The 12612-nt window shown below is 37.4% G+C and overlaps 1 protein-coding gene across 10 annotated transcripts in view; it reads right to left on the bottom strand.

The window, feature by feature from the left end:
- CASK (calcium/calmodulin dependent serine protein kinase) overlaps window positions 1-12612 on the bottom strand; it is a 354245-nt gene that overhangs the window by 148261 nt on the left and 193372 nt on the right. The gene's annotated exons all lie outside the window — the stretch shown is intronic.

Genomic DNA, 12612 nt, shown 5'->3' with positions numbered 1-12612 from the left:
TCTGGTTTGGTAATTCCACGTATAATCAATTTTTAGGTATAAAATATTTCAAACATACAAAAAAGTGAAAATACCACATAACAGGCAGCTAAGCACCCATCACCAAATTGTGCAGGTGTTAATGTTTTGGCCCTATTTGCTTAATTGTTCTCTTGCACCTATGCATAATCCAAGAAGATATACTAAAAGCTCATCCTGAGGTAGCCTCTTGCCTAAAGTTAGTGTATATCATTTTGATGTACATGTTTATTCTATTATATGTAAGTGGCATGAATAACAACATGCATTAGTTTTTGTTTTTAAAATTTACACAAATAGTATCTTACTAATACATCCTCTTATAACTTTTTTTACTCAAATTATGTTTATGTTGATACATGCAGATCCCAATCATTCGTTTTCACAGATGCATAGTGTATTACTATGAGAATAAACAACAGCTTAATTCTCCATTTCTCCTAACAGTGGGCCTTTAGGTGGTTTCCACCTGTTCACTATTAGAAACCACACTCAAGTGAAGTCTCCTTTGTGCATGTGTTGAATTTTTCTATGGCTGACACCTAGAAGTAGAAATGCTTGATTGCAAAGAGTATAAACATCTTCACCTACCCCACCACTAGTACGATAAGAATTCCTCTACCCACATCCTCACCAATGATTGGTTTTATCAGATTTACTAGGTTTTGCCAATCTGGGAGGTATGAAATGGCATTTCCCCGTGGTTTGAATTTGCACTTCCCTGATCACGAGTGAAATGGAGCAGTATCACCTGTTTCTTTTTCTTTTTTTTTCTTTTGCCCATTCACGTTTCTTCATACCTACACCGTTTCCCCTTTTTCCCTTTAATGAGTTGCTTTTATTCTTTTTCTTTCAAATTGTTGAAATAATTCTTTATGTAGTCTGTATACTAATCTTTTGTTCTTTGTATGGGTTGCAAACAACTTCTACCAGTATGGGACTTGTCTTTTACTTTGCTTATGGTTTCTTTTGCCAGACATCATGAGGAAAGGACGACATTTTCTCATCAATAAGTCTAGATGAACTCTGGCCTTTTGAAATATACACACCTCTCAAGGACTAAGCTAAAGAATTTGCAGATGAAATTATCTTATAATTAGACAGCTTGGCATTTCAGTCAGAAATAGTACAGTACATAGGAGTGCAAATGAGGTGTCCCCTGAGAACAAAAATATTTTCTAAGTTAAACCTACAAAATTCAAACATCTAAGTAGTACAGATACACAAATGATTTTAAAGTGATAGAAGGACTCTTAGACCAGGAGTTGACCTGTTAAATGTATCAACATATTTAAAGAAGGAATTGGTAATTCACAGGCAGGTAAGTGAGGGAAACTTGGAAGAAAAAGGTGGGTGGAGACTGGGAAGATGCTGGTATTGCCCATCCAGTCAAGAGTCCAGGGGAAGAGTCTTAACCAATGGGCCAGGAGTATTATCAACCCACAGGTAAAGCCATGGCAAGGATTATGGTTGGGCTGGATCCAATAGGTCTTCTTAGCCTAGTGACATTAAACATTAAATAATGAACTGAGAGGCAGCACAACAGAGAGGTTAATAGGGCAGCTGCTGCAACCAGACTGCCTGGGTTCAATTTCTGGCTCCACCACCTACTATGTAGCCTTGCACAAGCTCTCTTTCCTCTACTGAGAAAACAATAATAATAGGAATACCTAACTCATAGTGTTATGAAGACTAAATGAGTGAATAAATGTTCTTGACCATTAGGAAACATTCAATATGTTACTGAAATACTCAAATGCCAAAAGACAAACAGGGGAAATATATAAATGGAATGGTCAGAAGCTGAAGATAAACATCAGAACTAGGAAGATCCACAGGAGAAGCTGACCTGGACCAAATGAGGTGAGGAAAGCACTCATAAAGGGTAATTTAACTTTAGCTTTCACTAATAACAGCAATGTCCAGGACATGAGCTGCAGCAGACCCACGCTGTTTTGCACTAGTCAGACCATACTCTAAAACTTGAGCAAGTGGAAGAGGAGAGGATGCCAGAAGAGGGACAGTTTGAAAGAATGGAATTATTTAGCCTTAAAGCAGAAGACTAAAAGAAAGGCATTAGAGCAAAAGTGTGTGTGTGTGTAGCCTCAGAGGGCAAGCAGAAAGGACCACTGAAGGATGGGAGCTGCAAGCAGCATGTTTCACCAGACTGTATAAGAGGCTTTTCTAACTGCAGATCTCAAATGGAATAGAAAGCAAGTGAGTTATTTGCTAGTAGAACTATTTCAGTATAGTATGGATCCTCAGCAGGCTGGGAAGGCAGCAAAGAATTTTGAGCATTTAATAGTTTGGATTAGATGTTCTTTAGATTCCTTTAACAAAAGTTTTGGGTCTTACAGAACATTCAGTGCCTTAATAATGAGTGGCAACCAGGGGCCACCTGTGATCTTGTTGCTCCATCATGTCATGTAGTGCCCATACAGTCATGCCCTCAGGGCTATTCAGATGTGTGTGGCTGGGGGGCAGAGGAAGGGGGCTGCTTGCTGTATGCTCAATGGTCCCCAAGCAGTTTCCCAGAATCTTCTTTTGTAGCACATTTGTCCCATGTCCCTTGCTCACAGGCATTCATTAATACTTACTGCTAAAGTGATTGTTTAAACTCTAAAATAAGTTGATGGATTCTGGGAGTTTTGTGACATTTGTTATGTTAGGTGCTTATTTCTTTGCTTTCTTACTGATACTTGGCTTTGTTATGTGTAATCAGTGGTCAAACAGGTTACCGCATTGCATCCTGAAATGGGGACAAGGCACCTTCGCTGTAAAACTGGCTCAACAGTATAAACTCAGGTGGGAATGGTAATCACTCTGACATGATATTTTCAAATTTTATCCAATGGCAAACTTCTGGACTAAAAGATCTTAATGCTTTCCTTTAACACTGCTGGCAATGCTGTTACAGGCTCTTTCCTGTTATACACATTTCCTTTCTATGTTTCCTGCCTCTTCTCATCTTCTATCACCAAGATCTTCTAGTACCCTCAATACCACCTCCTCTGTTTCTTCCCTTTCCTGTACTCAGCAGCACCTCTTTCTTGTCCCCAGTTCAGTTTTCTCTCTTTACTTTCTGACTTTCTCTTTTAATTGCCTTTCTGACAATTTAGTGTCCCCTTATGTGTCCCCTGATCTGTCCGAAGCAGAAATGCTTCATTATTTGGGTGGAAATTTGGTTTGTACTCAAAAGAAAAACACTGTTTCCGCTATATTAAAAACAACTTTCAGCTGGTTGCAAAGGGAACTGATGAGGTTTGCATGCATGTTCATATTCAGTTCCCCTTTGTGGCCAGTGAGACTTGAAAAACACTGGAACACACAGGGTCAGCTCTTGTGCGGACTGATTATAGAGTTCCAAATATATGTGGCAAGTAGCAAGAGGAGTCAGCTAAATAAGTAAATGAGGGTCTCATGCTCTGATAGTTGGCATTTGTGATTCTGCAAATAACTACACCTCCAGTAATAAGTACAACCTAGCGTGGTAGGGGGAAAAGCTACTAAAGGATACAAGTTAGACTAATCATCTCTCTATATTCCTTTAGGCTCTAGTATTGGAGACATCAAGTAATTATTCAGTTCTTAGGATCAGATGAGCAGAAACAGATTTTCTTCTTGTTTTACTGAAAAGCTAGATTAGTTCTGGAAATAGAAAAGGGCTATTTACAGATGATAAAAAGTACAAAGGAAACAGCATGGATTCCTGATACTTTCAATACACCTTTTAATACAAGAAATAATCAAAAGAAAATGACAGCTCCAAGACCAAAGTGAGGCGCAGTGGGTATCCCTTTGCAAAGTAAACAATTTTTCTTTTTGGATGTTATCGAAGAAGCAATGGAGACATTGCTGAGGTACACATGCTATATTAATCTCAAAGGAAGAGCCGATTTACTGTATTTTGAGGAAAAAATACAAAAATCTAGTTAAAACATTGCTGTTGCAAGCACATTAAAGCAAATATGGTAGATTAAAATTCTCTGCAGCTCTTCCCATCCAGAAGTAGAGTCTTTGCCCACCTCTTGAACCGAAGCAGGTATGGTGACTTGCTTTGACCAATAAAACGTGGTAGACATTGTATGACATCTGAGCAAGGCCTTAGGAGGCCCTGCAGCTTCCAGTTTTGTGCTCCTGGAACCCTGAGACCATCACAGTGTAAATAAACCCAGGATGAAAAATCACATGGAGAGAGATACTCAGCCTGCACAACCATCTCAGCTGAGGATCTAGACATGAGTGAGGCTATCATGGACCATCCAGCCTCAGCTGAGCTACCAGATATCTAAGAAGCTGCAGGTGAGACTGACAGAGGACCTGCCTGCCTGAGCCCAGAACAAATCGCAGGATTGAGAATGAACAAATGGTTGCTGTCATAAGCCACAAAGTCTGGTTTGGTGTGCAGCAATAGGTAAATGACACACATAAAACTGAATGAAAAGTATGTGTACCATTAATTTCTAAAAAGGTGACAACAAATATAGTAATTTCATCAACAAAAAGACAATGCCTCGAATTATCTTGCTTAAAAGGTGTGTGTGTGTCTGGGTGTGTGTGTGTGTGTGTCTGGGTGTGTGTGTGTGTGTCTGGGTGTGTGTGTGTGTCTGGGTGTGAAAGAGGGGGAGAGATATTTATTTTCCAAAGCGCTGCAGAGTGGGGAGTGGCACGGTTATTGAAGATTTAGTAATGAACCATGGGTTTTTAGACATAAAAGCAAGCATATGCTGCACGATGAGGCAACTGGTTAGGTGGTCTCTTAAAAGGAAGGGATCTGCATAGTTTAAGTTGACAGGAAGAAGTGACTACAGTGGAGGATAAAGGTGATTTGTCCTGTGCTTTCTTCATTAGGTAAAATACACTTTAAATCACATTTGTTAATAGACATGACATGTTTTCATTACAAGTCTTTTAGTATTATTTGACTTTTAAAAACTATGTCCACGAATTGCTATGATTAAAAAAAAAAGTTAAGAAAAACTAAAGATATGAGAAAAACTTTCACATACTAAAATGTCAGGCTTTGTTTTTACCACTAGGATAACTGCAGTTGTGAATGATTTTACAAAGGTGACTCTTGTGATAATCACTAGTACAAAACAAAATAAAACCTCCAAAGGACATAGCCTATTAAAGGCAGATGAGTGTCAATGGGTTTTCAGCTTAAGGACAGAAATCCACCATCCATACAATTACTTTTATTTTATCACGTTTAAAGTGTTCTTCAGCTACCAAAATAAAGAAGTTTATCATTTTGTTAGGGCTTAAAAAAACTAAACTTTTAAATTGTTTTAAGTTTCTAGCTGGAAAATAGTACAAGGCGGGCAGCTTATGCTTCAGCCTTTAACAGCAAGAGGTTTAACGTTTAACTAGGGCTGGTAATAGATTGCCCTCTGCTGGTCAAAGCATTGCCAAAGAAATGATTTTCTACAGACTTTTTCTGTGTTAAAATTTAACTGGTTTCTTCTTTCCAATTTTCGCTATCAGATACTTCTGGCGATATGGAACTCCAGAGAACTTATTTTTCCTGGCTTCAATCTTTTATTTGCAGGTTTATTAAAGCAATATATTTTAGGCTGGCTTTTTGATGGAGGAAGAAGAGACCACATAGTAACAGTAGAAACAATACCATATACAGTACAATTTGAGAACTATCTAATAAAATACCAATACTTGTTTAGAGTGATACCTTGAAATGACCATTTCAAGTCTAATATATCTCTGTCAAAACACTATGAAGACACAACCAACAATATATGAAATGATTCAGGCAAGGATCATCAATGAATGCTAAAATCCACTAGGTGAAAGGACAAAAAAATATATTCAGAGAGTCTAAAAATATGACCCTCAGATTACTTATCAATTACAAAGGGAAAAAGTACCAGTACAATGGAAAGTTGGCCGCAATTAATATGTTTCCAGATTGAAAACTGATATATTTTTGGTCACCGGGGATACTTGGTCACCTTTATCTAAAACAATAATCCAGATTCTGGTAGTAGCTAAGAATATGGGATCTGAAGTCATGCTACCTAGGTTCAAATATAGGCCCTACAATATACCAGTTATGTTACAATCAACAAGTTATTTATCCTTTACCGACCTAAATCTTCTCATCTAGAAAATGATAGTAATAATGGTATCCATCTCAGAGATATCAATTAAATATCTTAACAATTAAATGAAATTTAATTTCATTTTCAGAAATTTTAATCTACTTTTGGCTTTTCAAAGAACCTGAAAAAAAAAAAAAACAGGTTCTGAAGCATGATATGAACCAAACTTGACTGACTCAAAGATGTTGAAATTCAAAATTTGACTGTCCTCAAAAATATCTTTGCCTCATCTAATCCAATGCTAAAGTTTTCCTTTCCCTAAACCTGCTAATTTCCCATCTGCGACTGCCACTATGTTTCTATGGTGTGCACTTCTAAAAGGCGGCATCTATCCATTGCATTCAAGTTTATATGGAAAGACAAAGGCCAAAGGCGAGTATAGTGAAACTGTGATTCGCAGGTCCATTTACGTTTTGTCATTAGACCTTTCTTACAAAGCTATTCACTTTTCTGTGCCATTATAAATTTACAAACTTTGGACTCTAATTCCTGCTGTTTTTTAATAGTTCTTGAGGGAAATACTCCCATGGTTTGCTGAGAAACCAGCTTGTAGCAGCAAGTAGAGGATCTTCACACCCTGATTAAGGGTAGGACGGCCATGATTATAGCTGCTCGTGGTAGACAGCGAGGGCCTGAGCACTGTGCAACTGGAGATAGACACAGGGCTGTGGCCAGACACCACATCCTGAAGAGAGCGGGGGGCTCAGAGAGCCTTGAACAAACCACAGCTTTGAGTAACAGGTCTCTATTTCACTCCTAAAGGTAACTACTAGCTCGGGTGTACAATGAACTGGATAAAGGCTTCCACTGCCCCTCCCCCTCCACACCCCCCTTGAAGAAATAATTATCTTTTGAATGTGAAGTTCTAATGTGGACTACATAAGGCATGTCTTCTGTTCCTGCACACCAGCCTCCCAATGCCCTGAGCTTCTGACGGGTCAGAGAGAGTGCTTAAAAGGCCAACTGTTGTCATTTTAGAAGACACTAGCTCAGGTAGCCCAAAATAACTGTCTAGTTGAAGCACGGTGGTTCAGGTATGACTGAGCTGTCCTGTATCTTCTGGGTTCTGGCTCTGAGGTGAGTTGAAAAGAGACCCTATCCTAACCCCAATAATCCGTCAGGAAAGCTTTCATGCACCTCTGCTGAATACAGCTCACCGTGGATTGTCAAAATAAATTACAGCATGCCTGCCCTTTGAACCTCAAACATCTCAAAAGCAGGAAACTTCATACAAGGCAGGACTTACACTCTGGGGAACTACTCTAACACCTCAGGGAGTAAATCACAAGGGTCAGAGCAGAACACTTAGGAAACCAGTATTTGGCAGATGATATAGGAAGTAATTAGAATGGTTAGGCAAGAGCATTTAGACTTGGAAACAGAAGCAGAACTTTGAAGAGAAGTATGGGAAAGATGAATGAGAACCAAAGAAAACTACAGGTGACCTAAATGAGAAAAGTCCAAGGGGCCACTTTTATAGAGAACTTGCAATTCCTGAAATTTCTGCCTGATAAGTTGTATTTCTGTTAATCCTGTACTCTCTGACATTTACACCTTTTACCAATTGCAATAATACTTCCTAGTATCTTAGAAAAATATAAATAAAAATTTCCTTATATTTCAACTAGGGATCTCAAAATCACTTAAATCATAAAGAATTTATACTGTTATTGATGGGATAAAAATTAGTTTAATGAAGTCCAAAGTTTTTCAAAGAAAGAAGAAAATTGGGCTTGAGTTCTTTCAGTCAATTCTGCTACCTCAGAGCCTAGAAACCCTGTCTGAATGAAATTACAAGTATTCAAAACTCGATTCCAGTTTACTTACCATAAGGTACCCTTATTGACTAGAGAAAAACCTGTAATTTCTGCTAAGGTAGAGGGTGAGGCTGAAAAAAAACAAACATGTACCTTGATGTTAATTTAGTAGTTGTGTCGCCTTCAGCATGCTATTTAATGTCTTTGAGACTCAATTTCCTCATGTGTAAAATGGGGCTACCACTGCCCGTTGCTAGGGCTCTTATATGTAAAATGCTCTGCCTAGTACTGGCACAGGATTGCTGCTCACCATGCATTCTCTTTCCTTTCGGTTCCTTTGGCCTGTAAGAATCACACTGATTTCGTTTTCTCCCTTTCTAATTCATAGAGCACTTAAAGTCTGTACCACACGTCACATATTAATCTGAATTCTTGGCTTACTGTGGAATCGCTCTTGAATTTCCAGAGACCCTAAATTAACTTATGGTTAACATACTTCTTCTGTGACCTCCCCATGCCACTAGAAACACAACAGGAACTCCAATAAATATTTGTGAAATGAACTGTTTAAGAAAACTAGAGAGCACTAAAAAAAAAAAATCAAAATAGAGGAAGAAATGGTGAAAATTACACCTGTCCAGGCATTCTTGCCCAATAAATTATCAGTCATCTGACCATCATTTTAGGCAGTACTTCTGACTCTTCCTTGGTTCAATGGTTGATTAACATCTGTGGTAGCCGGCTTCCAAGATGGCTCCCAATGCCCATCACCTCCTGATATTTATCCCTCCCACCCTGAATCACTGCTGGCTTTGGGGGACCAGCAGAATACTACAGAAGTGACAGTGTTGACTTTAGAGGCTAGATCGAAAACAGGCATTGCAACTATGGCCTTGTTCTCTTCAATCACCTGCTCTGTGAGGACAGATGGCTGCATGACCTTGGGCAACTTACGGAACTTTTCTGAGGTTCAGTTTTCCTCACCTTTAAAATGAAGATATTTATTTCATTGTATTTATTTCACAGGGCATTGTAAAAATTAAATAAGACATGCATGCAAAGCACATAACAGGATGCCTGACATATAACAGGCTTTCACTAAATGTGGCTAATACTGGTGGTGGTGGAGGTAGTGGTGGTGGCAGAAGCTGCAGTAGCAGCAATTGATTGGATGTGAGATGTGAAGGAAAGAGAGGAAAGGATGATTCCTAGGTTTCTGGCTTGACTCACTGAAGCAGTGATGGTATCGTCTACTGACTTTGCGGACAATGGAAGATAAGTTGTGAAGAGTAGGGACATTCTTTTTTCTTGGACTGAAGGTGCTTAAGCCTCAAACAGGTAATACTAAAATTATTTTTCTATCACTTATAAACAGGATTCCTTTTCCATTCCTTCTTCTCTAAATTATTTCAAACTGTTTTTTTTGTTCTAAATAATTTCTTCCTGGAACATGAAAAGTTGTTGAAGTAAAGATGATAGGAATTCCAGAGGCCAAATTACTCTGCAATCAATGGCCATGTACCCCTGGATGAGTCACTGTTCTTAATTAAATGATGGCAAGCACTGCAAAGATGAATAACAGCAGAACAAAGTCCAGACACTCAGATAGTCCTCACTTTTGTTTTAGAGGAAGTATTAGCAAACATTAGGAAGAATTTATGCAAACAACAAGAAACAAGATAAGCGTCAGGGGTTACCAGAAGTGGCAAAGTATGTTTAATTTTAAATGAAGATTTACTGATAACTAAAGAGCTTGAGCTTGATGAAATTAGATTTCAGTTCCCATTCTCAGACTCCCACTGGTTTAACTATCCAAGGAAGGGTAATGTGTGACGCAGGCCTGGCTCCTCAGAAGTACACACTTAGCTTTTGTTTAGTTAACAGTTCATAGACTGATTCAACAATCCCATACTTAAAATTGGTTTCACAATTCTTTATACTGTAACATAACTATTAATTTCATTTGAGGCATATATGGTCTTCAGATTCTGGCACTTTCCAGGATTCCTCAAATTCATTACGAAATGCTCCAAACAATGTACTACTCTGAATCTGAATGCAGGCAGCACAGGACAATTTGAAGTAGAATCAGTTAGTTCATTAGTTAACCAAGATGAGACCTAAACCCCTGAGTGTAGTCTGTGCTTACAGTGTACTGCTCTGGGCCTCACTTCTTTATCCCCCAGCTCTATGATATTTGATTCCAGTAATCTGCTACAAGTAAGAAAACTTTGAATTTTGTTTCCCTTTATTCACAATAAAGCTGAATTGCAAATAAGTCATCAACAAACGATTTTACAGACAAGTCTGCACCAATATTTTATTGGGTTACTATGGAGTGGTTCCCTCTACCACTGTATTGTACAAAACTAACTAGCCGTGGGGATTAAAACTTTGAACTTAACTTCTGCCAAGCATGCTAATGAAGCTAAATGAGGTGTAACCAGTTCATGAAATAATCATAAGGAAGCACAGTATATATATTGTCCACCAACTTCCTCCCACTATAGAAATAGAGAAATGAGTCTTTTTTTTTGAGAAGGGAGTTGCTACATTTACCGTTAACTATTGAATTTCTTCAATACTCTGTTTAATTGCCTTTTCTTCCCACTGTAGTCAGTGTCATGCAAGAATCTATTCACACTGACTAAAACTGAAAGATAATGGAAGAGTGATGATCAGAGAATTTTAAATCTTGAAATTTAGCATCACCATCCTGAACAGCAGAGCTTTGGTTGGCGTAAACTACTCACACAGGTAAGACTGATCACTCACTTTTAGCTTAAAAGTTAACTCTACAGAAACTCCAACAAGACTAAAATATTTAAATTTTGAAAACTGATCATTAAGAAAGCTCAGCAAATTAATTATGTAGATAATCGTTAATAACGAAAGTTAGAATTGTAGACTTCTTTCATCTGTCAAATTAGCGGAGCCACAGTGTTAAAGGAGTGATTCAAGACAGACATTCTGCTGAGGGGAATGCAGACTTGTACACACTTTCTAGAGAGCAATTCTGTATATATAACATGTGATTGTTATTTGATTTCTTAAGTATTTTATAAATTTTAGAAAAAATTATCTAGCAGTTTCATAATCAAACTTTACTTTTAAAGGAGAGGTACATAATAGATACAAGTTTGATGTTTGGGAAGCTAAAGATGGTCAACTAGTTGTCGTTTGTTATGGTGAAGGTTCCTACAGAGTCTCAGTGTCATCTGTCTGATAAAGCTAGCTTCTGTGAAAGTCTTTTTACCTCTCTTCTGTTCTGAAGCATTTGCTAGTGCGAAATAGGAAAACAAGGCAATGGTAATGAATAATATGAGATAGCCGATCCTCTATGTGGTGGTTTACTTTTTTTTTAAAAAGGAATACTATCCATTAATACAGAAGCACCACCTTTACAGATTTTAGTACATAATGCATTATCTACACAAGACAGGGGCTAGTGTTTTTCTTTAACATCATTAAAAGGAAGCTCCATTCCTTATATAATATAAAAATCTACTTTGATCAGATAATTTTTTCTTAAGAAATAAACTGGCTAATTTCACTCTCTGTCTCAATTTGTCAGGCTGTACTGGATTTGGATACAAACTTACTCTGAAGCATATGGACTGTTTTCTAAATAAAAATTGCAAAGCAACAAAATAAAACGATAAAGACACTGGCAGACCTTAAGGACCTTAGTACTTGAACCTAGGATACTCAAGCTTTCAATCCTTTGGGTGAAGATTGGTTTAAAAAGTTATTTCAAAATTATAATGGTATATTTTGGGAAAAATCCTTATTTTTATAATCGAAGATGCAAAAAATATAATCATGATTCTGAAGAGGGGTCGAGAGTAAAATATTCCTGAGGGGCTAGGGGCATATAAGAATCTCAGAAGGCAGTGTATAGTAAAAACTTTTGTGTTTATCAAAAGAGAGAATGATTGAGAAAAAGATTGAGAATCCTTACTCTGGATTATAAGAGTGAAGAATGTGGTACTTAGAAAGGTATGGTAAAAAACACAGAGAAATGAAGCACATTCTGAATAGAGCTCATGATTTTTATTTGACCAGAATCCAAAAACTTTTCTTACTTCCACCTGAAAGAAATAAAGGAATGAGAAAAATAAGAATGAAAAGGAGTTTGTATGTGTACGTTTTGAGGCAAGAAATATTTAAAAATAAGACATAAAAAAGCAAAATCACACCTGCATTTATACTGTGATTAAAGTATTTTCTAAAACAAAAACTACACTGAAGAAACCAAGATATTAAATTACACACGAAGACACATGAGGGCGCTCTAACCAACAAGCAATAGCAACCTACAGTTTTGACACAGAATCTTAAACTAAATTTTTTTTGAAGTATGATAGATTAGCATTAAATATTTGAAATAAGAAATTACCGATGCCATTTGGTAAGGACCCTGGGATTCTGATGTCTATCCTTGGTCACTACACTTTCCTTCTGTTCAATTCAGGATCTTGCCTGAGTGTTTATGTAGAGTTGTTTACTTCTGAAATATGAAAAGTGACTCTTCTAATAGTATTAGGTTATAGAGAAGTTCTTTAACCTAACCATGAAAAGACACCATTTTGAAAACTATTTATGTACAATTAAGACGGTAATTAAAAATCAGTCTTTTATTAACATGGCCACAAAACACTTCTGCAACACTTTCCTTTGGCTAGTCGGTATTGTTTGCATGTATCTTAAATTTTTAA

This window comes from Hippopotamus amphibius, chromosome X, assembly GCF_030028045.1.
Source record: "Hippopotamus amphibius kiboko isolate mHipAmp2 chromosome X, mHipAmp2.hap2, whole genome shotgun sequence".
Classification (NCBI taxonomy): domain Eukaryota; kingdom Metazoa; phylum Chordata; class Mammalia; order Artiodactyla; family Hippopotamidae; genus Hippopotamus; species Hippopotamus amphibius.
Note: the sequence above shows the minus strand (reverse complement) of the source record. Positions and strands in the feature narration are given on the sequence as shown.